At 54.3% G+C, this 21,218-nt stretch overlaps 51 non-coding genes across 51 annotated transcripts; 10 read left to right on the forward strand and 41 right to left on the reverse strand.

Moving 5' to 3' along the window:
- Nucleotides 1-288: 288 nt before the first annotated feature.
- On the reverse strand, nucleotides 289-361 carry Trnam-cau. Its single transcript has one exon. It is a non-coding gene; the product is annotated as a tRNA-Met (tRNA).
- Nucleotides 362-655: 294 nt separating this feature from the next.
- Nucleotides 656-726, reverse strand: Trnag-gcc. Its single transcript has one exon. It is a non-coding gene; the product is annotated as a tRNA-Gly (tRNA).
- A 341-nt stretch (nucleotides 727-1,067) lies between these two features.
- On the forward strand, nucleotides 1,068-1,140 carry Trnag-ucc. Its single transcript has one exon. It is a non-coding gene; the product is annotated as a tRNA-Gly (tRNA).
- A 581-nt stretch (nucleotides 1,141-1,721) lies between these two features.
- On the reverse strand, nucleotides 1,722-1,795 carry Trnai-aau. The gene has a single exon. It is a non-coding gene; the product is annotated as a tRNA-Ile (tRNA).
- Nucleotides 1,796-1,994: 199 nt separating this feature from the next.
- Nucleotides 1,995-2,066, reverse strand: Trnae-uuc. Its single transcript has one exon. It is a non-coding gene; the product is annotated as a tRNA-Glu (tRNA).
- Nucleotides 2,067-2,347: 281 nt separating this feature from the next.
- Nucleotides 2,348-2,421, reverse strand: Trnam-cau. Its single transcript has one exon. It is a non-coding gene; the product is annotated as a tRNA-Met (tRNA).
- Nucleotides 2,422-2,715: 294 nt separating this feature from the next.
- Nucleotides 2,716-2,786, reverse strand: Trnag-gcc. The gene has a single exon. It is a non-coding gene; the product is annotated as a tRNA-Gly (tRNA).
- Nucleotides 2,787-3,127: 341 nt separating this feature from the next.
- Trnag-ucc lies at nucleotides 3,128-3,199 on the forward strand. The gene has a single exon. It is a non-coding gene; the product is annotated as a tRNA-Gly (tRNA).
- Nucleotides 3,200-3,780: 581 nt separating this feature from the next.
- Nucleotides 3,781-3,854, reverse strand: Trnai-aau. Its single transcript has one exon. It is a non-coding gene; the product is annotated as a tRNA-Ile (tRNA).
- Nucleotides 3,855-4,052: 198 nt separating this feature from the next.
- Nucleotides 4,053-4,124, reverse strand: Trnae-uuc. The gene has a single exon. It is a non-coding gene; the product is annotated as a tRNA-Glu (tRNA).
- Nucleotides 4,125-4,405: 281 nt separating this feature from the next.
- Trnam-cau lies at nucleotides 4,406-4,478 on the reverse strand. The gene has a single exon. It is a non-coding gene; the product is annotated as a tRNA-Met (tRNA).
- Nucleotides 4,479-4,771: 293 nt separating this feature from the next.
- Nucleotides 4,772-4,842, reverse strand: Trnag-gcc. The gene has a single exon. It is a non-coding gene; the product is annotated as a tRNA-Gly (tRNA).
- Nucleotides 4,843-5,183: 341 nt separating this feature from the next.
- Trnag-ucc lies at nucleotides 5,184-5,255 on the forward strand. The gene has a single exon. It is a non-coding gene; the product is annotated as a tRNA-Gly (tRNA).
- A 581-nt stretch (nucleotides 5,256-5,836) lies between these two features.
- On the reverse strand, nucleotides 5,837-5,910 carry Trnai-aau. Its single transcript has one exon. It is a non-coding gene; the product is annotated as a tRNA-Ile (tRNA).
- A 198-nt stretch (nucleotides 5,911-6,108) lies between these two features.
- Trnae-uuc lies at nucleotides 6,109-6,180 on the reverse strand. Its single transcript has one exon. It is a non-coding gene; the product is annotated as a tRNA-Glu (tRNA).
- A 281-nt stretch (nucleotides 6,181-6,461) lies between these two features.
- Trnam-cau lies at nucleotides 6,462-6,534 on the reverse strand. The gene has a single exon. It is a non-coding gene; the product is annotated as a tRNA-Met (tRNA).
- A 293-nt stretch (nucleotides 6,535-6,827) lies between these two features.
- Nucleotides 6,828-6,898, reverse strand: Trnag-gcc. The gene has a single exon. It is a non-coding gene; the product is annotated as a tRNA-Gly (tRNA).
- Nucleotides 6,899-7,239: 341 nt separating this feature from the next.
- On the forward strand, nucleotides 7,240-7,311 carry Trnag-ucc. Its single transcript has one exon. It is a non-coding gene; the product is annotated as a tRNA-Gly (tRNA).
- Nucleotides 7,312-7,892: 581 nt separating this feature from the next.
- On the reverse strand, nucleotides 7,893-7,966 carry Trnai-aau. The gene has a single exon. It is a non-coding gene; the product is annotated as a tRNA-Ile (tRNA).
- A 198-nt stretch (nucleotides 7,967-8,164) lies between these two features.
- Trnae-uuc lies at nucleotides 8,165-8,236 on the reverse strand. The gene has a single exon. It is a non-coding gene; the product is annotated as a tRNA-Glu (tRNA).
- Nucleotides 8,237-8,517: 281 nt separating this feature from the next.
- Trnam-cau lies at nucleotides 8,518-8,590 on the reverse strand. Its single transcript has one exon. It is a non-coding gene; the product is annotated as a tRNA-Met (tRNA).
- Nucleotides 8,591-8,883: 293 nt separating this feature from the next.
- On the reverse strand, nucleotides 8,884-8,954 carry Trnag-gcc. The gene has a single exon. It is a non-coding gene; the product is annotated as a tRNA-Gly (tRNA).
- Nucleotides 8,955-9,295: 341 nt separating this feature from the next.
- Nucleotides 9,296-9,367, forward strand: Trnag-ucc. The gene has a single exon. It is a non-coding gene; the product is annotated as a tRNA-Gly (tRNA).
- Nucleotides 9,368-9,948: 581 nt separating this feature from the next.
- On the reverse strand, nucleotides 9,949-10,022 carry Trnai-aau. The gene has a single exon. It is a non-coding gene; the product is annotated as a tRNA-Ile (tRNA).
- A 198-nt stretch (nucleotides 10,023-10,220) lies between these two features.
- On the reverse strand, nucleotides 10,221-10,292 carry Trnae-uuc. Its single transcript has one exon. It is a non-coding gene; the product is annotated as a tRNA-Glu (tRNA).
- A 281-nt stretch (nucleotides 10,293-10,573) lies between these two features.
- On the reverse strand, nucleotides 10,574-10,646 carry Trnam-cau. Its single transcript has one exon. It is a non-coding gene; the product is annotated as a tRNA-Met (tRNA).
- Nucleotides 10,647-10,939: 293 nt separating this feature from the next.
- Trnag-gcc lies at nucleotides 10,940-11,010 on the reverse strand. Its single transcript has one exon. It is a non-coding gene; the product is annotated as a tRNA-Gly (tRNA).
- A 341-nt stretch (nucleotides 11,011-11,351) lies between these two features.
- Nucleotides 11,352-11,423, forward strand: Trnag-ucc. The gene has a single exon. It is a non-coding gene; the product is annotated as a tRNA-Gly (tRNA).
- A 581-nt stretch (nucleotides 11,424-12,004) lies between these two features.
- Trnai-aau lies at nucleotides 12,005-12,078 on the reverse strand. Its single transcript has one exon. It is a non-coding gene; the product is annotated as a tRNA-Ile (tRNA).
- Nucleotides 12,079-12,276: 198 nt separating this feature from the next.
- Nucleotides 12,277-12,348, reverse strand: Trnae-uuc. Its single transcript has one exon. It is a non-coding gene; the product is annotated as a tRNA-Glu (tRNA).
- Nucleotides 12,349-12,629: 281 nt separating this feature from the next.
- Nucleotides 12,630-12,702, reverse strand: Trnam-cau. The gene has a single exon. It is a non-coding gene; the product is annotated as a tRNA-Met (tRNA).
- A 293-nt stretch (nucleotides 12,703-12,995) lies between these two features.
- Trnag-gcc lies at nucleotides 12,996-13,066 on the reverse strand. The gene has a single exon. It is a non-coding gene; the product is annotated as a tRNA-Gly (tRNA).
- A 341-nt stretch (nucleotides 13,067-13,407) lies between these two features.
- Nucleotides 13,408-13,479, forward strand: Trnag-ucc. The gene has a single exon. It is a non-coding gene; the product is annotated as a tRNA-Gly (tRNA).
- A 581-nt stretch (nucleotides 13,480-14,060) lies between these two features.
- Nucleotides 14,061-14,134, reverse strand: Trnai-aau. The gene has a single exon. It is a non-coding gene; the product is annotated as a tRNA-Ile (tRNA).
- Nucleotides 14,135-14,332: 198 nt separating this feature from the next.
- Trnae-uuc lies at nucleotides 14,333-14,404 on the reverse strand. The gene has a single exon. It is a non-coding gene; the product is annotated as a tRNA-Glu (tRNA).
- A 281-nt stretch (nucleotides 14,405-14,685) lies between these two features.
- On the reverse strand, nucleotides 14,686-14,758 carry Trnam-cau. Its single transcript has one exon. It is a non-coding gene; the product is annotated as a tRNA-Met (tRNA).
- A 293-nt stretch (nucleotides 14,759-15,051) lies between these two features.
- Nucleotides 15,052-15,122, reverse strand: Trnag-gcc. Its single transcript has one exon. It is a non-coding gene; the product is annotated as a tRNA-Gly (tRNA).
- Nucleotides 15,123-15,463: 341 nt separating this feature from the next.
- On the forward strand, nucleotides 15,464-15,535 carry Trnag-ucc. Its single transcript has one exon. It is a non-coding gene; the product is annotated as a tRNA-Gly (tRNA).
- A 581-nt stretch (nucleotides 15,536-16,116) lies between these two features.
- On the reverse strand, nucleotides 16,117-16,190 carry Trnai-aau. Its single transcript has one exon. It is a non-coding gene; the product is annotated as a tRNA-Ile (tRNA).
- Nucleotides 16,191-16,388: 198 nt separating this feature from the next.
- Trnae-uuc lies at nucleotides 16,389-16,460 on the reverse strand. The gene has a single exon. It is a non-coding gene; the product is annotated as a tRNA-Glu (tRNA).
- Nucleotides 16,461-16,741: 281 nt separating this feature from the next.
- Trnam-cau lies at nucleotides 16,742-16,814 on the reverse strand. Its single transcript has one exon. It is a non-coding gene; the product is annotated as a tRNA-Met (tRNA).
- A 290-nt stretch (nucleotides 16,815-17,104) lies between these two features.
- Trnag-gcc lies at nucleotides 17,105-17,178 on the reverse strand. The gene has a single exon. It is a non-coding gene; the product is annotated as a tRNA-Gly (tRNA).
- A 341-nt stretch (nucleotides 17,179-17,519) lies between these two features.
- Trnag-ucc lies at nucleotides 17,520-17,591 on the forward strand. Its single transcript has one exon. It is a non-coding gene; the product is annotated as a tRNA-Gly (tRNA).
- A 581-nt stretch (nucleotides 17,592-18,172) lies between these two features.
- Trnai-aau lies at nucleotides 18,173-18,246 on the reverse strand. The gene has a single exon. It is a non-coding gene; the product is annotated as a tRNA-Ile (tRNA).
- A 198-nt stretch (nucleotides 18,247-18,444) lies between these two features.
- On the reverse strand, nucleotides 18,445-18,516 carry Trnae-uuc. The gene has a single exon. It is a non-coding gene; the product is annotated as a tRNA-Glu (tRNA).
- Nucleotides 18,517-18,797: 281 nt separating this feature from the next.
- On the reverse strand, nucleotides 18,798-18,870 carry Trnam-cau. The gene has a single exon. It is a non-coding gene; the product is annotated as a tRNA-Met (tRNA).
- Nucleotides 18,871-19,163: 293 nt separating this feature from the next.
- Nucleotides 19,164-19,234, reverse strand: Trnag-gcc. Its single transcript has one exon. It is a non-coding gene; the product is annotated as a tRNA-Gly (tRNA).
- A 341-nt stretch (nucleotides 19,235-19,575) lies between these two features.
- On the forward strand, nucleotides 19,576-19,647 carry Trnag-ucc. Its single transcript has one exon. It is a non-coding gene; the product is annotated as a tRNA-Gly (tRNA).
- Nucleotides 19,648-20,228: 581 nt separating this feature from the next.
- Nucleotides 20,229-20,302, reverse strand: Trnai-aau. Its single transcript has one exon. It is a non-coding gene; the product is annotated as a tRNA-Ile (tRNA).
- A 198-nt stretch (nucleotides 20,303-20,500) lies between these two features.
- Trnae-uuc lies at nucleotides 20,501-20,572 on the reverse strand. Its single transcript has one exon. It is a non-coding gene; the product is annotated as a tRNA-Glu (tRNA).
- Nucleotides 20,573-20,853: 281 nt separating this feature from the next.
- Trnam-cau lies at nucleotides 20,854-20,926 on the reverse strand. Its single transcript has one exon. It is a non-coding gene; the product is annotated as a tRNA-Met (tRNA).
- Between the last annotated feature and the right edge of the window lie 292 nt (nucleotides 20,927-21,218).

Below are 21,218 nucleotides of genomic sequence, written 5' to 3' on the forward strand. Positions count from 1 at the left end.
CACCGGATGCGGCCGTTTCATTCGACCGTTCGTACGGTCGCTTGTCGCATTGTCGCTCTCTTTGCGAGCATCTTTGCACATACTGACTGGCAAGGCGCGCACCTCAAACGTCGCAGAGCAATGCTTTTGGCTTCATGCTCTGCTGGGAGAAGAGGAATAGGGAAGCTGTATGTAGCAATAACAGGAAGTAAACATTTTCCCGCTGAAGCGTTGAAACGTTGTGGATAACAAACAAGAAATAAGTTGGCGCCCTAGCAACAGCACCACCTTCAGTCACAGAAAATTAGATGCCCCGGGTGAGGATCGAACTCACGACCTTAAGATTATGAGACTTACGCGCTGCCTACTGCGCTACCGAGGCAGGCGATCGTTAGACCTTCTGGAATCTTGGTAAGTACCGAATACAAGTGGTAGAGAGTCTGCACTCCCTGGCTCATTTTTTCTGTTGCTACACGTGCATTCACGGCGCGGCAGGCAACTTGCGATGCTAGGCCGACGCCAGTATGTACAATAGCACGCAGGAGTCCAAACGAGCAGTCCGTCCGCGCTGCATGATTGGTTCTTTCCACACGGAATCCGGCGGTTCATTCTCATGGCTCACGCAGTTCGAGTGCGAAAGACACGCAGCACCCCTACCGGAGAAAAAACAAAATGATGCATCGGCCGGGAATCGAACCCGGGCCGCCCGCGTGGCAGGCGAGCATTCTACCACTGAACCACCGATGCTCGGGCCAGCGGTACCTTCACGCTGCTTCCCGAGCAGATGTCTCAAGGGAAAGTGGGACTGCCGTCAAGCGCCGTAGCATTCTGTGGAGAAGATGCTGCAGACGCTGAATCCTGCACTGCACTGCTTAAAGATGCCGCCAGAACGCGGTCCTCTGCGTACTCTTGCGTCGCCGGCGCCGACTCTTGCCAAAGGATGCGAAATGTGCGCGGATACGCTGTCCGAATGCGTCTGGATGTGCTCCCCTAGCCTGCCTCGAAATGCGCCTGCCGGGTACGATCACCTTCGGGCCGCTGCCGACAGGCGGGAAGCCGACTCAGCGCGGTGGCGGGGCGCTCGCTTGTGCGGTGGTGGTGTAATGGTCAGCATAGTTGCCTTCCAAGCAGTTGATCCGGGTTCGATTCCCGGCACCGCAGCAGGCTTTTAATTTCGCGTATGAGTACTTTTGCCACGCGCTCTTAAACTATTGTTTTTTTCGCCCTCTTACTCGCTGCATACCAGCCCTTAGTGTGTCTCGACTTGTCTCGCCTTTGCTCAGCTGACGCGAGAGCTGACGCTCTCAAATCGGCCTATATCAAAACGACAAGCACGAGAAACGACTGAGAGAGGTAAGGAGAGGCGAGGCGATGGACACACAGCACGCCCCCTTCATTTCACGGTGGCGTCTCCCTGGCCGAATCGGGCTGTAGCTCCGAAAACAAAGGAGAAACAAAAATAGGAAGTAAAACTGCCAATAGTGCCCTGTGTTCCCATGCGCTCACCCGCCCAAGTACTGACAAGGGCCAAAGTTGTTACGCATCGGCAATCGGACATTTTCTTTCATTTTCTCTAACCAGTGTATTCAAGATATTATGGCCATTGCCGAGTGAATGCTGTAGTGCTTCCCGACGAGTCGGGTTCGGATCCTCTGTCAACTTCCACGCAGGGTGATGATCATTTGGTCATCACACTCGCCAGCTGAAATCGGCGCTGCCTTTTCGCAGTAGTAAAAGAGAAGTGGCCCGTGGGGGGATCGAACCCACGACCTTCGCGTTATTAGCACGACGCTCTAACCAACTGAGCTAACGGGCCTCGGCAGATGCAGCTGCTCAGCCCTACGCTGGAATCAGATGGCATGAAGCCATACACCATTCCTATGGTCGTCGTGTGTCTGCTTCCCTAGTCTATATTCTGCTGACGGTCACGAAACAGTAGCTATATTGCGAGCAGGAACGGGAAACGGCCGCTCGGACAGCTCAAACTTGTCACGATTAGTGTGGAAAAAATTCCGTTCCGGTACCGGGAATCGAACCCGGGCCTCCTGGGTGAAAGGCAGGTATCATAGCCACTAGACCACACCGGATGCGGCCGTTTCATTCGACCGTTCGTACGGTCGCTTGTCGCATTGTCGCTCTCTTTGCGAGCATCTTTGCACATACTGACTGGCAAGGCGCGCACCTCAAACGTCGCAGAGCAATGCTTTTGGCTTCATGCTCTGCTGGGAGAAGAGGAATAGGGAAGCTGTATGTAGCAATAACAGGAAGTAAACATTTTCCCGCTGAAGCGTTGAAACGTTGTGGATAACAAACAAGAAATAAGTTGGCGCCCTAGCAACAGCACCACCTTCAGTCACAGAAAATTAGATGCCCCGGGTGAGGATCGAACTCACGACCTTAAGATTATGAGACTTACGCGCTGCCTACTGCGCTAACCGAGGCAGGCGATCGTTAGACCTTCTGGAATCTTGGTAAGTACCGAATACAAGTGGTAGAGAGTCTGCACTCCCTGGCTCATTTTTTCTGTTGCTACACGTGCATTCACGGCGCGGCAGGCAACTTGCGATGCTAGGGCCGACGCCAGTATGTACAATAGCACGCAGGAGTCCAAACGAGCAGTCGTCCGCGCTGCATGATTGGTTCTTTCCACACGGAATCCCGCGGTTCATTCTCATGGCTCACGCAGTTCGAGTGCGAAAGACACGCAGCACCCCTACCGGAGAAAAAACAAAATGATGCATCGGCCGGGAATCGAACCCGGGCCGCCCGCGTGGCAGGCGAGCATTCTACCACTGAACCACCGATGCTCGGGCCAGCGGTACCTTCACGCTGCTTCCCGAGCAGATGTCTCAAGGGAAAGTGGGACTGCCGTCAAGCGCCGTAGCATTCTGTGGAGAAGATGCTGCAGACGCTGAATCCTGCACTGCACTGCTTAAAGATGCCGCCAGAACGCGGTCCTCTGCGTACTCTTGCGTCGCCGGCGCCGACTCTTGCCAAAGGATGCGAAATGTGCGCGGATACGCTGTCCGAATGCGTCTGGATGTGCTCCCCTAGCCTGCCTCGAAATGCGCCTGCCGGGTACGATCACCTTCGGCCGCTGCCGACAGGCGGGAAGCCGACTCAGCGCGGTGGCGGGGCGCTCGCTTGTGCGGTGGTGGTGTAATGGTCAGCATAGTTGCTTTCCAAGCAGTTGATCCGGGTTCGATTCCCGGCCACCGCAGCAGGCTTTTAATTTCGCGTATGAGTACTTTTGCCACGCGCTCTTAAACTATTGTTTTTTCGCCCTCTTACTCGCTGCATACCAGCCCTTAGTGTGTCTCGACTTGTCTCGACTTTGCTCAGCTGACGCGAGAGCTGACGCTCTCAAATCGGCCTATATCAAAACGACAAGCACGAGAAACGACTGAGAGAGGTAAGGAGAGGCGAGGCGATGGACACACAGCACGCCCCCTTCATTTCACGGTGGCGTCTCCCTGGCCGAATCGGGCTGTAGCTCCGAAAACAAAGGAGAAACAAAAATAGGAAGTAAAACTGCCAATAGTGCCCTGTGTTCCCATGCGCTCACCCGCCCAAGTACTGACAAGGGCCAAAGTTGTTACGCATCGGCAATCGGACATTTTCTTTCATTTTCTCTAACCAGTGTATTCAAGATATTATGGCCATTGCCGAGTGAATGCTGTAGTGCTTCCCGACGAGTCGGGTTCGGATCCTCTGTCAACTTCCACGCAGGGTGATGATCATTTGGTCATCACACTCGCCAGCTGAAATCGGCGCTGCCTTTTCGCAGTAGTAAAAGAGAAGTGGCCCGTGGGGGGATCGAACCCACGACCTTCGCGTTATTAGCACGACGCTCTAACCAACTGAGCTAACGGGCCTCGGCAGATGCAGCTGCTCAGCCCTACGCTGGAATCAGATGGCATGAAGCCATACACCATTCCTATGGTCGTCGTGTGTCTGCTTCCCTAGTCTATATTCTGCTGACGGTCACGAAACAGTAGCTATATTGCGAGCAGGACGGGAAACGGCCGCTCGGACAGCTCAAACTTGTCACGATTAGTGTGGAAAAAATTCCGTTCCGGTACCGGGAATCGAACCCGGGCCTCCTGGGTGAAAGGCAGGTATCATAGCCACTAGACCACACCGGATGCGGCCGTTTCATTCGACCGTTCGTACGGTCGCTTGTCGCATTGTCGCTCTCTTTGCGAGCATCTTTGCACATACTGACTGGCAAGGCGCGCACCTCAAACGTCGCAGAGCAATGCTTTTGGCTTCATGCTCTGCTGGGAGAAGAGGAATAGGGAAGCTGTATGTAGCAATAACAGGAAGTAAACATTTTCCCGCTGAAGCGTTGAAACGTTGTGGATAACAAACAAGAAATAAGTTGGCGCCCTAGCAACAGCACCACCTTCAGTCACAGAAAATTAGATGCCCCGGGTGAGGATCGAACTCACGACCTTAAGATTATGAGACTTACGCGCTGCCTACTGCGCTACCGAGGCAGGCGATCGTTAGACCTTCTGGAATCTTGGTAAGTACCGAATACAAGTGGTAGAGAGTCTGCACTCCCTGGCTCATTTTTTCTGTTGCTACACGTGCATTCACGGCGCGGCAGGCAACTTGCGATGCTAGGCCGACGCCAGTATGTACAATAGCACGCAGGAGTCCAAACGAGCAGTCGTCCGCGCTGCATGATTGGTTCTTTCCACACGGAATCCGGCGGTTCATTCTCATGGCTCACGCAGTTCGAGTGCGAAAGACACGCAGCACCCCTACCGGAGAAAAAACAAAATGATGCATCGGCCGGGAATCGAACCCGGGCCGCCGGCGTGGCAGGCGAGCATTCTACCACTGAACCACCGATGCTCGGGCCAGCGGTACCTTCACGCTGCTTCCCGAGCAGATGTCTCAAGGGAAAGTGGGACTGCCGTCAAGCGCCGTAGCATTCTGTGGAGAAGATGCTGCAGACGCTGAATCCTGCACTGCACTGCTTAAAGATGCCGCCAGAACGCGGTCCTCTGCGTACTCTTGCGTCGCCGGCGCCGACTCTTGCCAAAGGATGCGAAATGTGCGCGGATACGCTGTCCGAATGCGTCTGGATGTGCTCCCCTAGCCTGCCTCGAAATGCGCCTGCCGGGTACGATCACCTTCGGCCGCTGCCGACAGGCGGGAAGCCGACTCAGCGCGGTGGCGGGGCGCTCGCTTGTGCGGTGGTGGTGTAATGGTCAGCATAGTTGCCTTCCAAGCAGTTGATCCGGGTTCGATTCCCGGCCACCGCAGCAGGCTTTTAATTTCGCGTATGAGTACTTTTGCCACGCGCTCTTAAACTATTGTTTTTTCGCCCTCTTACTCGCTGCATACCAGCCCTTAGTGTGTCTCGACTTGTCTCGACTTTGCTCAGCTGACGCGAGAGCTGACGCTCTCAAATCGGCCTATATCAAAACGACAAGCACGAGAAACGACTGAGAGAGGTAAGGAGAGGCGAGGCGATGGACACACAGCACGCCCCCTTCATTTCACGGTGGCGTCTCCCTGGCCGAATCGGGCTGTAGCTCCGAAAACAAAGGAGAAACAAAAATAGGAAGTAAAACTGCCAATAGTGCCCTGTGTTCCCATGCGCTCACCCGCCCAAGTACTGACAAGGGCCAAAGTTGTTACGCATCGGCAATCGGACATTTTCTTTCATTTTCTCTAACCAGTGTATTCAAGATATTATGGCCATTGCCGAGTGAATGCTGTAGTGCTTCCCGACGAGTCGGGTTCGGATCCTCTGTCAACTTCCACGCAGGGTGATGATCATTTGGTCATCACACTCGCCAGCTGAAATCGGCGCTGCCTTTTCGCAGTAGTAAAAGAGAAGTGGCCCGTGGGGGGATCGAACCCACGACCTTCGCGTTATTAGCACGACGCTCTAACCAACTGAGCTAACGGGCCTCGGCAGATGCAGCTGCTCAGCCCTACGCTGGAATCAGATGGCATGAAGCCATACACCATTCCTATGGTCGTCGTGTGTCTGCTTCCCTAGTCTATATTCTGCTGACGGTCACGAAACAGTAGCTATATTGCGAGCAGGACGGGAAACGGCCGCTCGGACAGCTCAAACTTGTCACGATTAGTGTGGAAAAAATTCCGTTCCGGTACCGGGAATCGAACCCGGGCCTCCTGGGTGAAAGGCAGGTATCATAGCCACTAGACCACACCGGATGCGGCCGTTTCATTCGACCGTTCGTACGGTCGCTTGTCGCATTGTCGCTCTCTTTGCGAGCATCTTTGCACATACTGACTGGCAAGGCGCGCACCTCAAACGTCGCAGAGCAATGCTTTTGGCTTCATGCTCTGCTGGGAGAAGAGGAATAGGGAAGCTGTATGTAGCAATAACAGGAAGTAAACATTTTCCCGCTGAAGCGTTGAAACGTTGTGGATAACAAACAAGAAATAAGTTGGCGCCCTAGCAACAGCACCACCTTCAGTCACAGAAAATTAGATGCCCCGGGTGAGGATCGAACTCACGACCTTAAGATTATGAGACTTACGCGCTGCCTACTGCGCTACCGAGGCAGGCGATCGTTAGACCTTCTGGAATCTTGGTAAGTACCGAATACAAGTGGTAGAGAGTCTGCACTCCCTGGCTCATTTTTTCTGTTGCTACACGTGCATTCACGGCGCGGCAGGCAACTTGCGATGCTAGGCCGACGCCAGTATGTACAATAGCACGCAGGAGTCCAAACGAGCAGTCGTCCGCGCTGCATGATTGGTTCTTTCCACACGGAATCCGGCGGTTCATTCTCATGGCTCACGCAGTTCGAGTGCGAAAGACACGCAGCACCCCTACCGGAGAAAAAACAAAATGATGCATCGGCCGGGAATCGAACCCGGGCCGCCCGCGTGGCAGGCGAGCATTCTACCACTGAACCACCGATGCTCGGGCCAGCGGTACCTTCACGCTGCTTCCCGAGCAGATGTCTCAAGGGAAAGTGGGACTGCCGTCAAGCGCCGTAGCATTCTGTGGAGAAGATGCTGCAGACGCTGAATCCTGCACTGCACTGCTTAAAGATGCCGCCAGAACGCGGTCCTCTGCGTACTCTTGCGTCGCCGGCGCCGACTCTTGCCAAAGGATGCGAAATGTGCGCGGATACGCTGTCCGAATGCGTCTGGATGTGCTCCCCTAGCCTGCCTCGAAATGCGCCTGCCGGGTACGATCACCTTCGGCCGCTGCCGACAGGCGGGAAGCCGACTCAGCGCGGTGGCGGGGCGCTCGCTTGTGCGGTGGTGGTGTAATGGTCAGCATAGTTGCCTTCCAAGCAGTTGATCCGGGTTCGATTCCCGGCCACCGCAGCAGGCTTTTAATTTCGCGTATGAGTACTTTTGCCACGCGCTCTTAAACTATTGTTTTTTCGCCCTCTTACTCGCTGCATACCAGCCCTTAGTGTGTCTCGACTTGTCTCGACTTTGCTCAGCTGACGCGAGAGCTGACGCTCTCAAATCGGCCTATATCAAAACGACAAGCACGAGAAACGACTGAGAGAGGTAAGGAGAGGCGAGGCGATGGACACACAGCACGCCCCCTTCATTTCACGGTGGCGTCTCCCTGGCCGAATCGGGCTGTAGCTCCGAAAACAAAGGAGAAACAAAAATAGGAAGTAAAACTGCCAATAGTGCCCTGTGTTCCCATGCGCTCACCCGCCCAAGTACTGACAAGGGCCAAAGTTGTTACGCATCGGCAATCGGACATTTTCTTTCATTTTCTCTAACCAGTGTATTCAAGATATTATGGCCATTGCCGAGTGAATGCTGTAGTGCTTCCCGACGAGTCGGGTTCGGATCCTCTGTCAACTTCCACGCAGGGTGATGATCATTTGGTCATCACACTCGCCAGCTGAAATCGGCGCTGCCTTTTCGCAGTAGTAAAAGAGAAGTGGCCCGTGGGGGGATCGAACCCACGACCTTCGCGTTATTAGCACGACGCTCTAACCAACTGAGCTAACGGGCCTCGGCAGATGCAGCTGCTCAGCCCTACGCTGGAATCAGATGGCATGAAGCCATACACCATTCCTATGGTCGTCGTGTGTCTGCTTCCCTAGTCTATATTCTGCTGACGGTCACGAAACAGTAGCTATATTGCGAGCAGGACGGGAAACGGCCGCTCGGACAGCTCAAACTTGTCACGATTAGTGTGGAAAAAATTCCGTTCCGGTACCGGGAATCGAACCCGGGCCTCCTGGGTGAAAGGCAGGTATCATAGCCACTAGACCACACCGGATGCGGCCGTTTCATTCGACCGTTCGTACGGTCGCTTGTCGCATTGTCGCTCTCTTTGCGAGCATCTTTGCACATACTGACTGGCAAGGCGCGCACCTCAAACGTCGCAGAGCAATGCTTTTGGCTTCATGCTCTGCTGGGAGAAGAGGAATAGGGAAGCTGTATGTAGCAATAACAGGAAGTAAACATTTTCCCGCTGAAGCGTTGAAACGTTGTGGATAACAAACAAGAAATAAGTTGGCGCCCTAGCAACAGCACCACCTTCAGTCACAGAAAATTAGATGCCCCGGGTGAGGATCGAACTCACGACCTTAAGATTATGAGACTTACGCGCTGCCTACTGCGCTACCGAGGCAGGCGATCGTTAGACCTTCTGGAATCTTGGTAAGTACCGAATACAAGTGGTAGAGAGTCTGCACTCCCTGGCTCATTTTTTCTGTTGCTACACGTGCATTCACGGCGCGGCAGGCAACTTGCGATGCTAGGCCGACGCCAGTATGTACAATAGCACGCAGGAGTCCAAACGAGCAGTCGTCCGCGCTGCATGATTGGTTCTTTCCACACGGAATCCGGCGGTTCATTCTCATGGCTCACGCAGTTCGAGTGCGAAAGACACGCAGCACCCCTACCGGAGAAAAAACAAAATGATGCATCGGCCGGGAATCGAACCCGGGCCGCCGGCGTGGCAGGCGAGCATTCTACCACTGAACCACCGATGCTCGGGCCAGCGGTACCTTCACGCTGCTTCCCGAGCAGATGTCTCAAGGGAAAGTGGGACTGCCGTCAAGCGCCGTAGCATTCTGTGGAGAAGATGCTGCAGACGCTGAATCCTGCACTGCACTGCTTAAAGATGCCGCCAGAACGCGGTCCTCTGCGTACTCTTGCGTCGCCGGCGCCGACTCTTGCCAAAGGATGCGAAATGTGCGCGGATACGCTGTCCGAATGCGTCTGGATGTGCTCCCCTAGCCTGCCTCGAAATGCGCCTGCCGGGTACGATCACCTTCGGCCGCTGCCGACAGGCGGGAAGCCGACTCAGCGCGGTGGCGGGGCGCTCGCTTGTGCGGTGGTGGTGTAATGGTCAGCATAGTTGCCTTCCAAGCAGTTGATCCGGGTTCGATTCCCGGCCACCGCAGCAGGCTTTTAATTTCGCGTATGAGTACTTTTGCCACGCGCTCTTAAACTATTGTTTTTTCGCCCTCTTACTCGCTGCATACCAGCCCTTAGTGTGTCTCGACTTGTCTCGACTTTGCTCAGCTGACGCGAGAGCTGACGCTCTCAAATCGGCCTATATCAAAACGACAAGCACGAGAAACGACTGAGAGAGGTAAGGAGAGGCGAGGCGATGGACACACAGCACGCCCCCTTCATTTCACGGTGGCGTCTCCCTGGCCGAATCGGGCTGTAGCTCCGAAAACAAAGGAGAAACAAAAATAGGAAGTAAAACTGCCAATAGTGCCCTGTGTTCCCATGCGCTCACCCGCCCAAGTACTGACAAGGGCCAAAGTTGTTACGCATCGGCAATCGGACATTTTCTTTCATTTTCTCTAACCAGTGTATTCAAGATATTATGGCCATTGCCGAGTGAATGCTGTAGTGCTTCCCGACGAGTCGGGTTCGGATCCTCTGTCAACTTCCACGCAGGGTGATGATCATTTGGTCATCACACTCGCCAGCTGAAATCGGCGCTGCCTTTTCGCAGTAGTAAAAGAGAAGTGGCCCGTGGGGGGATCGAACCCACGACCTTCGCGTTATTAGCACGACGCTCTAACCAACTGAGCTAACGGGCCTCGGCAGATGCAGCTGCTCAGCCCTACGCTGGAATCAGATGGCATGAAGCCATACACCATTCCTATGGTCGTCGTGTGTCTGCTTCCCTAGTCTATATTCTGCTGACGGTCACGAAACAGTAGCTATATTGCGAGCAGGACGGGAAACGGCCGCTCGGACAGCTCAAACTTGTCACGATTAGTGTGGAAAAAATTCCGTTCCGGTACCGGGAATCGAACCCGGGCCTCCTGGGTGAAAGGCAGGTATCATAGCCACTAGACCACACCGGATGCGGCCGTTTCATTCGACCGTTCGTACGGTCGCTTGTCGCATTGTCGCTCTCTTTGCGAGCATCTTTGCACATACTGACTGGCAAGGCGCGCACCTCAAACGTCGCAGAGCAATGCTTTTGGCTTCATGCTCTGCTGGGAGAAGAGGAATAGGGAAGCTGTATGTAGCAATAACAGGAAGTAAACATTTTCCCGCTGAAGCGTTGAAACGTTGTGGATAACAAACAAGAAATAAGTTGGCGCCCTAGCAACAGCACCACCTTCAGTCACAGAAAATTAGATGCCCCGGGTGAGGATCGAACTCACGACCTTAAGATTATGAGACTTACGCGCTGCCTACTGCGCTACCGAGGCAGGCGATCGTTAGACCTTCTGGAATCTTGGTAAGTACCGAATACAAGTGGTAGAGAGTCTGCACTCCCTGGCTCATTTTTTCTGTTGCTACACGTGCATTCACGGCGCGGCAGGCAACTTGCGATGCTAGGCCGACGCCAGTATGTACAATAGCACGCAGGAGTCCAAACGAGCAGTCGTCCGCGCTGCATGATTGGTTCTTTCCACACGGAATCCGGCGGTTCATTCTCATGGCTCACGCAGTTCGAGTGCGAAAGACACGCAGCACCCCTACCGGAGAAAAAACAAAATGATGCATCGGCCGGGAATCGAACCCGGGCCGCCCGCGTGGCAGGCGAGCATTCTACCACTGAACCACCGATGCTCGGGCCAGCGGTACCTTCACGCTGCTTCCCGAGCAGATGTCTCAAGGGAAAGTGGGACTGCCGTCAAGCGCCGTAGCATTCTGTGGAGAAGATGCTGCAGACGCTGAATCCTGCACTGCACTGCTTAAAGATGCCGCCAGAACGCGGTCCTCTGCGTACTCTTGCGTCGCCGGCGCCGACTCTTGCCAAAGGATGCGAAATGTGCGCGGATACGCTGTCCGAATGCGTCTGGATGTGCTCCCCTAGCCTGCCTCGAAATGCGCCTGCCGGGTACGATCACCTTCGGCCGCTGCCGACAGGCGGGAAGCCGACTCAGCGCGGTGGCGGGGCGCTCGCTTGTGCGGTGGTGGTGTAATGGTCAGCATAGTTGCCTTCCAAGCAGTTGATCCGGGTTCGATTCCCGGCCACCGCAGCAGGCTTTTAATTTCGCGTATGAGTACTTTTGCCACGCGCTCTTAAACTATTGTTTTTTCGCCCTCTTACTCGCTGCATACCAGCCCTTAGTGTGTCTCGACTTGTCTCGACTTTGCTCAGCTGACGCGAGAGCTGACGCTCTCAAATCGGCCTATATCAAAACGACAAGCACGAGAAACGACTGAGAGAGGTAAGGAGAGGCGAGGCGATGGACACACAGCACGCCCCCTTCATTTCACGGTGGCGTCTCCCTGGCCGAATCGGGCTGTAGCTCCGAAAACAAAGGAGAAACAAAAATAGGAAGTAAAACTGCCAATAGTGCCCTGTGTTCCCATGCGCTCACCCGCCCAAGTACTGACAAGGGCCAAAGTTGTTACGCATCGGCAATCGGACATTTTCTTTCATTTTCTCTAACCAGTGTATTCAAGATATTATGGCCATTGCCGAGTGAATGCTGTAGTGCTTCCCGACGAGTCGGGTTCGGATCCTCTGTCAACTTCCACGCAGGGTGATGATCATTTGGTCATCACACTCGCCAGCTGAAATCGGCGCTGCCTTTTCGCAGTAGTAAAAGAGAAGTGGCCCGTGGGGGGATCGAACCCACGACCTTCGCGTTATTAGCACGACGCTCTAACCAACTGAGCTAACGGGCCTCGGCAGATGCAGCTGCTCAGCCCTACGCTGGAATCAGATGGCATGAAGCCATACACCATTCCTATGGTCGTCGTGTGTCTGCTTCCCTAGTCTATATTCTGCTGACGGTCACGAAACAGTAGCTATATTGCGAGCAGGACGGGAAACGGCCGCTCGGACAGCTCAAACTTGTCACGATTAGTGTGGAAAAAATTCCGTTCCGGTACCGGGAATCGAACCCGGGCCTCCTGGGTGAAAGGCAGGTATCATAGCCACTAGACCACACCGGATGCGGCCGTTTCATTCGACCGTTCGTACGGTCGCTTGTCGCATTGTCGCTCTCTTTGCGAGCATCTTTGCACATACTGACTGGCAAGGCGCGCACCTCAAACGTCGCAGAGCAATGCTTTTGGCTTCATGCTCTGCTGGGAGAAGAGGAATAGGGAAGCTGTATGTAGCAATAACAGGAAGTAAACATTTTCCCGCTGAAGCGTTGAAACGTTGTGGATAACAAACAAGAAATAAGTTGGCGCCCTAGCAACAGCACCACCTTCAGTCACAGAAAATTAGATGCCCCGGGTGAGGATCGAACTCACGACCTTAAGATTATGAGACTTACGCGCTGCCTACTGCGCTACCGAGGCAGGCGATCGTTAGACCTTCTGGAATCTTGGTAAGTACCGAATACAAGTGGTAGAGAGTCTGCACTCCCTGGCTCATTTTTTCTGTTGCTACACGTGCATTCACGGCGCGGCAGGCAACTTGCGATGCTAGGCCGACGCCAGTATGTACAATAGCACGCAGGAGTCCAAACGAGCAGTCGTCCGCGCTGCATGATTGGTTCTTTCCACACGGAATCCGGCGGTTCATTCTCATGGCTCACGCAGTTCGAGTGCGAAAGACACGCAGCACCCCTACCGGAGAAAAAACAAAATGATGCATCGGCCGGGAATCGAACCCGGGCCGCCCGCGTGGCAGGCGAGCATTCTACCACTGAACCACCGATGCTCGGGCCAGCGGTACCTTCACGCTGCTTCCCGAGCAGATGTCTCAAGGGAAAGTGGGACTGCCGTCAAGCGCCGTAGCATTCTGTGGAGAAGATGCTGCAGACGCTGAATCCTGCACTGCACTGCTTAAAGATGCCGCCAGAACGCGGTCCTCTGCGTACTCTTGCGTCGCCGGCGCCGACTCTTGCCAAAGGATGCGAAATGTGCGCGGATACGCTGTCCGAATGCGTCTGGATGTGCTCCCCTAGCCTGCCTCGAAATGCGCCTGCCGGGTACGATCACCTTCGGCCGCTGCCGACAGGCGGGAAGCCGACTCAGCGCGGTGGCGGGGCGCTCGCTTGTGCGGTGGTGGTGTAATGGTCAGCATAGTTGCCTTCCAAGCAGTTGATCCGGGTTCGATTCCCGGCCACCGCAGCAGGCTTTTAATTTCGCGTATGAGTACTTTTGCCACGCGCTCTTAAACTATTGTTTTTTCGCCCTCTTACTCGCTGCATACCAGCCCTTAGTGTGTCTCGACTTGTCTCGACTTTGCTCAGCTGACGCGAGAGCTGACGCTCTCAAATCGGCCTATATCAAAACGACAAGCACGAGAAACGACTGAGAGAGGTAAGGAGAGGCGAGGCGATGGACACACAGCACGCCCCCTTCATTTCACGGTGGCGTCTCCCTGGCCGAATCGGGCTGTAGCTCCGAAAACAAAGGAGAAACAAAAATAGGAAGTAAAACTGCCAATAGTGCCCTGTGTTCCCATGCGCTCACCCGCCCAAGTACTGACAAGGGCCAAAGTTGTTACGCATCGGCAATCGGACATTTTCTTTCATTTTCTCTAACCAGTGTATTCAAGATATTATGGCCATTGCCGAGTGAATGCTGTAGTGCTTCCCGACGAGTCGGGTTCGGATCCTCTGTCAACTTCCACGCAGGGTGATGATCATTTGGTCATCACACTCGCCAGCTGAAATCGGCGCTGCCTTTTCGCAGTAGTAAAAGAGAAGTGGCCCGTGGGGGGATCGAACCCACGACCTTCGCGTTATTAGCACGACGCTCTAACCAACTGAGCTAACGGGCCTCGGCAGATGCAGCTGCTCAGCCCTACGCTGGAATCAGATGGCATGAAGCCATACACCATTCCTATGGTCGTCGTGTGTCTGCTTCCCTAGTCTATATTCTGCTGACGGTCACGAAACAGTAGCTATATTGCGAGCAGGACGGGAAACGGCCGCTCGGACAGCTCAAACTTGTCACGATTAGTGTGGAAAAAATTCCGTTCCGGTACCGGGAATCGAACCCGGGCCTCCTGGGTGAAAGGCAGGTATCATAGCCACTAGACCACACCGGATGCGGCCGTTTCATTCGACCGTTCGTACGGTCGCTTGTCGCATTGTCGCTCTCTTTGCGAGCATCTTTGCACATACTGACTGGCAAGGCGCGCACCTCAAACGTCGCAGAGCAATGCTTTTGGCTTCATGCTCTGCTGGGAGAAGAGGAATAGGGAAGCTGTATGTAGCAATAACAGGAAGTAAACATTTTCCCGCTGAAGCGTTGAAACGTTGTGGATAACAAACAAGAAATAAGTTGGCGCCCTAGCAACAGCACCACCTTCAGTCACAGAAAATTAGATGCCCCGGGTGAGGATCGAACTCACGACCTTAAGATTATGAGACTTACGCGCTGCCTACTGCGCTACCGAGGCAGGCGATCGTTAGACCTTCTGGAATCTTGGTAAGTACCGAATACAAGTGGTAGAGAGTCTGCACTCCCTGGCTCATTTTTTCTGTTGCTACACGTGCATTCACGGCGCGGCAGGCAACTTGCGATGCTAGGCCGACGCCAGTATGTACAATAGCACGCAGGAGTCCAAACGAGCAGTCGTCCGCGCTGCATGATTGGTTCTTTCCACACGGAATCCGGCGGTTCATTCTCATGGCTCACGCAGTTCGAGTGCGAAAGACACGCAGCACCCCTACCGGAGAAAAAACAAAATGATGCATCGGCCGGGAATCGAACCCTCGCCGCCCGCGTGGCAGGCGAGCATTCTACCACTGAACCACCGATGCTCGGGCCAGCGGTACCTTCACGCTGCTTCCCGAGCAGATGTCTCAAGGGAAAGTGGGACTGCCGTCAAGCGCCGTAGCATTCTGTGGAGAAGATGCTGCAGACGCTGAATCCTGCACTGCACTGCTTAAAGATGCCGCCAGAACGCGGTCCTCTGCGTACTCTTGCGTCGCCGGCGCCGACTCTTGCCAAAGGATGCGAAATGTGCGCGGATACGCTGTCCGAATGCGTCTGGATGTGCTCCCCTAGCCTGCCTCGAAATGCGCCTGCCGGGTACGATCACCTTCGGCCGCTGCCGACAGGCGGGAAGCCGACTCAGCGCGGTGGCGGGGCGCTCGCTTGTGCGGTGGTGGTGTAATGGTCAGCATAGTTGCCTTCCAAGCAGTTGATCCGGGTTCGATTCCCGGCCACCGCAGCAGGCTTTTAATTTCGCGTATGAGTACTTTTGCCACGCGCTCTTAAACTATTGTTTTTTCGCCCTCTTACTCGCTGCATACCAGCCCTTAGTGTGTCTCGACTTGTCTCGACTTTGCTCAGCTGACGCGAGAGCTGACGCTCTCAAATCGGCCTATATCAAAACGACAAGCACGAGAAACGACTGAGAGAGGTAAGGAGAGGCGAGGCGATGGACACACAGCACGCCCCCTTCATTTCACGGTGGCGTCTCCCTGGCCGAATCGGGCTGTAGCTCCGAAAACAAAGGAGAAACAAAAATAGGAAGTAAAACTGCCAATAGTGCCCTGTGTTCCCATGCGCTCACCCGCCCAAGTACTGACAAGGGCCAAAGTTGTTACGCATCGGCAATCGGACATTTTCTTTCATTTTCTCTAACCAGTGTATTCAAGATATTATGGCCATTGCCGAGTGAATGCTGTAGTGCTTCCCGACGAGTCGGGTTCGGATCCTCTGTCAACTTCCACGCAGGGTGATGATCATTTGGTCATCACACTCGCCAGCTGAAATCGGCGCTGCCTTTTCGCAGTAGTAAAAGAGAAGTGGCCCGTGGGGGGATCGAACCCACGACCTTCGCGTTATTAGCACGACGCTCTAACCAACTGAGCTAACGGGCCTCGGCAGATGCAGCTGCTCAGCCCTACGCTGGAATCAGATGGCATGAAGCCATACACCATTCCTATGGTCGTCGTGTGTCTGCTTCCCTAGTCTATATTCTGCTGACGGTCACGAAACAGTAGCTATATTGCGAGCAGGACGGGAAACGGCCGCTCGGACAGCTCAAACTTGTCACGATTAGTGTGGAAAAAATTCCGTTCCGGTACCGGGAATCGAACCCGGGCCTCCTGGGTGAAAGGCAGGTATCATAGCCACTAGACCACACCGGATGCGGCCGTTTCATTCGACCGTTCGTACGGTCGCTTGTCGCATTGTCGCTCTCTTTGCGAGCATCTTTGCACATACTGACTGGCAAGGCGCGCACCTCAAACGTCGCAGAGCAATGCTTTTGGCTTCATGCTCTGCTGGGAGAAGAGGAATAGGGAAGCTGTATGTAGCAATAACAGGAAGTAAACATTTTCCCGCTGAAGCGTTGAAACGTTGTGGATAACAAACAAGAAATAAGTTGGCGCCCTAGCAACAGCACCACCTTCAGTCACAGAAAATTAGATGCCCCGGGTGAGGATCGAACTCACGACCTTAAGATTATGAGACTTACGCGCTGCCTACTGCGCTACCGAGGCAGGCGATCGTTAGACCTTCTGGAATCTTGGTAAGTACCGAATACAAGTGGTAGAGAGTCTGCACTCCCTGGCTCATTTTTTCTGTTGCTACACGTGCATTCACGGCGCGGCAGGCAACTTGCGATGCTAGGCCGACGCCAGTATGTACAATAGCACGCAGGAGTCCAAACGAGCAGTCGTCCGCGCTGCATGATTGGTTCTTTCCACACGGAATCCGGCGGTTCATTCTCATGGCTCACGCAGTTCGAGTGCGAAAGACACGCAGCACCCCTACCGGAGAAAAAACAAAATGATCCATCGGCCGGGAATCGAACCCGGGCCGCCCGCGTGGCAGGCGAGCATTCTACCACTGAACCACCGATGCTCGGGCCAGCGGTACCTTCACGCTGCTTCCCGAGCAGATGTCTCAAGGGAAAGTGGGACTGCCGTCAAGCGCCGTAGCATTCTGTGGAGAAGATGCTGCAGACGCTGAATCCTGCACTGCACTGCTTAAAGATGCCGCCAGAACGCGGTCCTCTGCGTACTCTTGCGTCGCCGGCGCCGACTCTTGCCAAAGGATGCGAAATGTGCGCGGATACGCTGTCCGAATGCGTCTGGATGTGCTCCCCTAGCCTGCCTCGAAATGCGCCTGCCGGGTACGATCACCTTCGGCCGCTGCCGACAGGCGGGAAGCCGACTCAGCGCGGTGGCGGGGCGCTCGCTTGTGCGGTGGTGGTGTAATGGTCAGCATAGTTGCCTTCCAAGCAGTTGATCCGGGTTCGATTCCCGGCCACCGCAGCAGGCTTTTAATTTCGCGTATGAGTACTTTTGCCACGCGCTCTTAAACTATTGTTTTTTCGCCCTCTTACTCGCTGCATACCAGCCCTTAGTGTGTCTCGACTTGTCTCGACTTTGCTCAGCTGACGCGAGAGCTGACGCTCTCAAATCGGCCTATATCAAAACGACAAGCACGAGAAACGACTGAGAGAGGTAAGGAGAGGCGAGGCGATGGACACACAGCACGCCCCCTTCATTTCACGGTGGCGTCTCCCTGGCCGAATCGGGCTGTAGCTCCGAAAACAAAGGAGAAACAAAAATAGGAAGTAAAACTGCCAATAGTGCCCTGTGTTCCCATGCGCTCACCCGCCCAAGTACTGACAAGGGCCAAAGTTGTTACGCATCGGCAATCGGACATTTTCTTTCATTTTCTCTAACCAGTGTATTCAAGATATTATGGCCATTGCCGAGTGAATGCTGTAGTGCTTCCCGACGAGTCGGGTTCGGATCCTCTGTCAACTTCCACGCAGGGTGATGATCATTTGGTCATCACACTCGCCAGCTGAAATCGGCGCTGCCTTTTCGCAGTAGTAAAAGAGAAGTGGCCCGTGGGGGGATCGAACCCACGACCTTCGCGTTATTAGCACGACGCTCTAACCAACTGAGCTAACGGGCCTCGGCAGATGCAGCTGCTCAGCCCTACGCTGGAATCAGATGGCATGAAGCCATACACCATTCCTATGGTCGTCGTGTGTCTGCTTCCCTAGTCTATATTCTGCTGACGGTCACGAAACAGTAGCTATATTGCGAGCAGGACGGGAAACGGCCGCTCGGACAGCTCAAACTTGTCACGATTAGTGTGGAAAAAATTCCGTTCCGGTACCGGGAATCGAACCCGGGCCTCCTGGGTGAAAGGCAGGTATCATAGCCACTAGACCACACCGGATGCGGCCGTTTCATTCGACCGTTCGTACGGTCGCTTGTCGCATTGTCGCTCTCTTTGCGAGCATCTTTGCACATACTGACTGGCAAGGCGCGCACCTCAAACGTCGCAGAGCAATGCTTTTGGCTTCATGCTCTGCTGGGAGAAGAGGAATAGGGAAGCTGTATGTAGCAATAACAGGAAGTAAACATTTTCCCGCTGAAGCGTTGAAACGTTGTGGATAACAAACAAGAAATAAGTTGGCGCCCTAGCAACAGCACCACCTTCAGTCACAGAAAATTAGATGCCCCGGGTGAGGATCGAACTCACGACCTTAAGATTATGAGACTTACGCGCTGCCTACTGCGCTACCGAGGCAGGCGATCGTTAGACCTTCTGGAATCTTGGTAAGTACCGAATACAAGTGGTAGAGAGTCTGCACTCCCTGGCTCATTTTTTCTGTTGCTACACGTGCATTCACGGCGCGGCAGGCAACTTGCGATGCTAGGCCGACGCCAGTATGTACAATAGCACGCAGGAGTCCAAACGAGCAGTCGTCCGCGCTGCATGATTGGTTCTTTCCACACGGAATCCCGCGGTTCATTCTCATGGCTCACGCAGTTCGAGTGCGAAAGACACGCAGCACCCCTACCGGAGAAAAAACAAAATGATGCATCGGCCGGGAATCGAACCCGGGCCGCCCGCGTGGCAGGCGAGCATTCTACCACTGAACCACCGATGCTCGGGCCAGCGGTACCTTCACGCTGCTTCCCGAGCAGATGTCTCAAGGGAAAGTGGGACTGCCGTCAAGCGCCGTAGCATTCTGTGGAGAAGATGCTGCAGACGCTGAATCCTGCACTGCACTGCTTAAAGATGCCGCCAGAACGCGGTCCTCTGCGTACTCTTGCGTCGCCGGCGCCGACTCTTGCCAAAGGATGCGAAATGTGCGCGGATACGCTGTCCGAATGCGTCTGGATGTGCTCCCCTAGCCTGCCTCGAAATGCGCCTGCCGGGTACGATCACCTTCGGCCGCTGCCGACAGGCGGGAAGCCGACTCAGCGCGGTGGCGGGGCGCTCGCTTGTGCGGTGGTGGTGTAATGGTCAGCATAGTTGCCTTCCAAGCAGTTGATCCGGGTTCGATTCCCGGCCACCGCAGCAGGCTTTTAATTTCGCGTATGAGTACTTTTGCCACGCGCTCTTAAACTATTGTTTTTTCGCCCTCTTACTCGCTGCATACCAGCCCTTAGTGTGTCTCGACTTGTCTCGACTTTGCTCAGCTGACGCGAGAGCTGACGCTCTCAAATCGGCCTATATCAAAACGACAAGCACGAGAAACGACTGAGAGAGGTAAGGAGAGGCGAGGCGATGGACACACAGCACGCCCCCTTCATTTCACGGTGGCGTCTCCCTGGCCGAATCGGGCTGTAGCTCCGAAAACAAAGGAGAAACAAAAATAGGAAGTAAAACTGCCAATAGTGCCCTGTGTTCCCATGCGCTCACCCGCCCAAGTACTGACAAGGGCCAAAGTTGTTACGCATCGGCAATCGGACATTTTCTTTCATTTTCTCTAACCAGTGTATTCAAGATATTATGGCCATTGCCGAGTGAATGCTGTAGTGCTTCCCGACGAGTCGGGTTCGGATCCTCTGTCAACTTCCACGCAGGGTGATGATCATTTGGTCATCACACTCGCCAGCTGAAATCGGCGCTGCCTTTTCGCAGTAGTAAAAGAGAAGTGGCCCGTGGGGGGATCGAACCCACGACCTTCGCGTTATTAGCACGACGCTCTAACCAACTGAGCTAACGGGCCTCGGCAGATGCAGCTGCTCAGCCCTACGCTGGAATCAGATGGCATGAAGCCATACACCATTCCTATGGTCGTCGTGTGTCTGCTTCCCTAGTCTATATTCTGCTGACGGTCACGAAACAGTAGCTATATTGCGAGCAGGACGGGAAACGGCCGCTCGGACAGCTCAAACTTGTCACGATTAGTGTGGAAAAAATTCCGTTCCGGTACCGGGAATCGAACCCGGGCCTCCTGGGTGAAAGGCAGGTATCATAGCCACTAGACCACACCGGATGCGGCCGTTTCATTCGACCGTTCGTACGGTCGCTTGTCGCATTGTCGCTCTCTTTGCGAGCATCTTTGCACATACTGACTGGCAAGGCGCGCACCTCAAACGTCGCAGAGCAATGCTTTTGGCTTCATGCTCTGCTGGGAGAAGAGGAATAGGGAAGCTGTATGTAGCAATAACAGGAAGTAAACATTTTCCCGCTGAAGCGTTGAAACGTTGTGGATAACAAACAAGAAATAAGTTGGCGCCCTAGCAACAGCACCACCTTCAGTCACAGAAAATTAGATGCCCCGGGTGAGGATCGAACTCACGACCTTAAGATTATGAGACTTACGCGCTGCCTACTGCGCTACCGAGGCAGGCGATCGTTAGACCTTCTGGAATCTTGGTAAGTACCGAATACAAGTGGTAGAGAGTCTGCACTCCCTGGCTCATTTTTTCTGTTGCTACACGTGCATTCACGGCGCGGCAGGCAACTTGCGATGCTAGGCCGACGCCAGTATGTACAATAGCACGCAGGAGTCCAAACGAGCAGTCGTCCGCGCTGCATGATTGGTTCTTTCCACACGGAATCCCGCGGTTCATTCTCATGGCTCACGCAGTTCGAGTGCGAAAGACACGCAGCACCCCTACCGGAGAAAAAACAAAATG

The sequence above is a fragment of the Schistocerca americana genome, unplaced genomic scaffold (assembly GCF_021461395.2).
Source record: "Schistocerca americana isolate TAMUIC-IGC-003095 unplaced genomic scaffold, iqSchAmer2.1 HiC_scaffold_882, whole genome shotgun sequence".
Taxonomy (NCBI): Eukaryota; Metazoa; Arthropoda; class Insecta; order Orthoptera; family Acrididae; genus Schistocerca; species Schistocerca americana.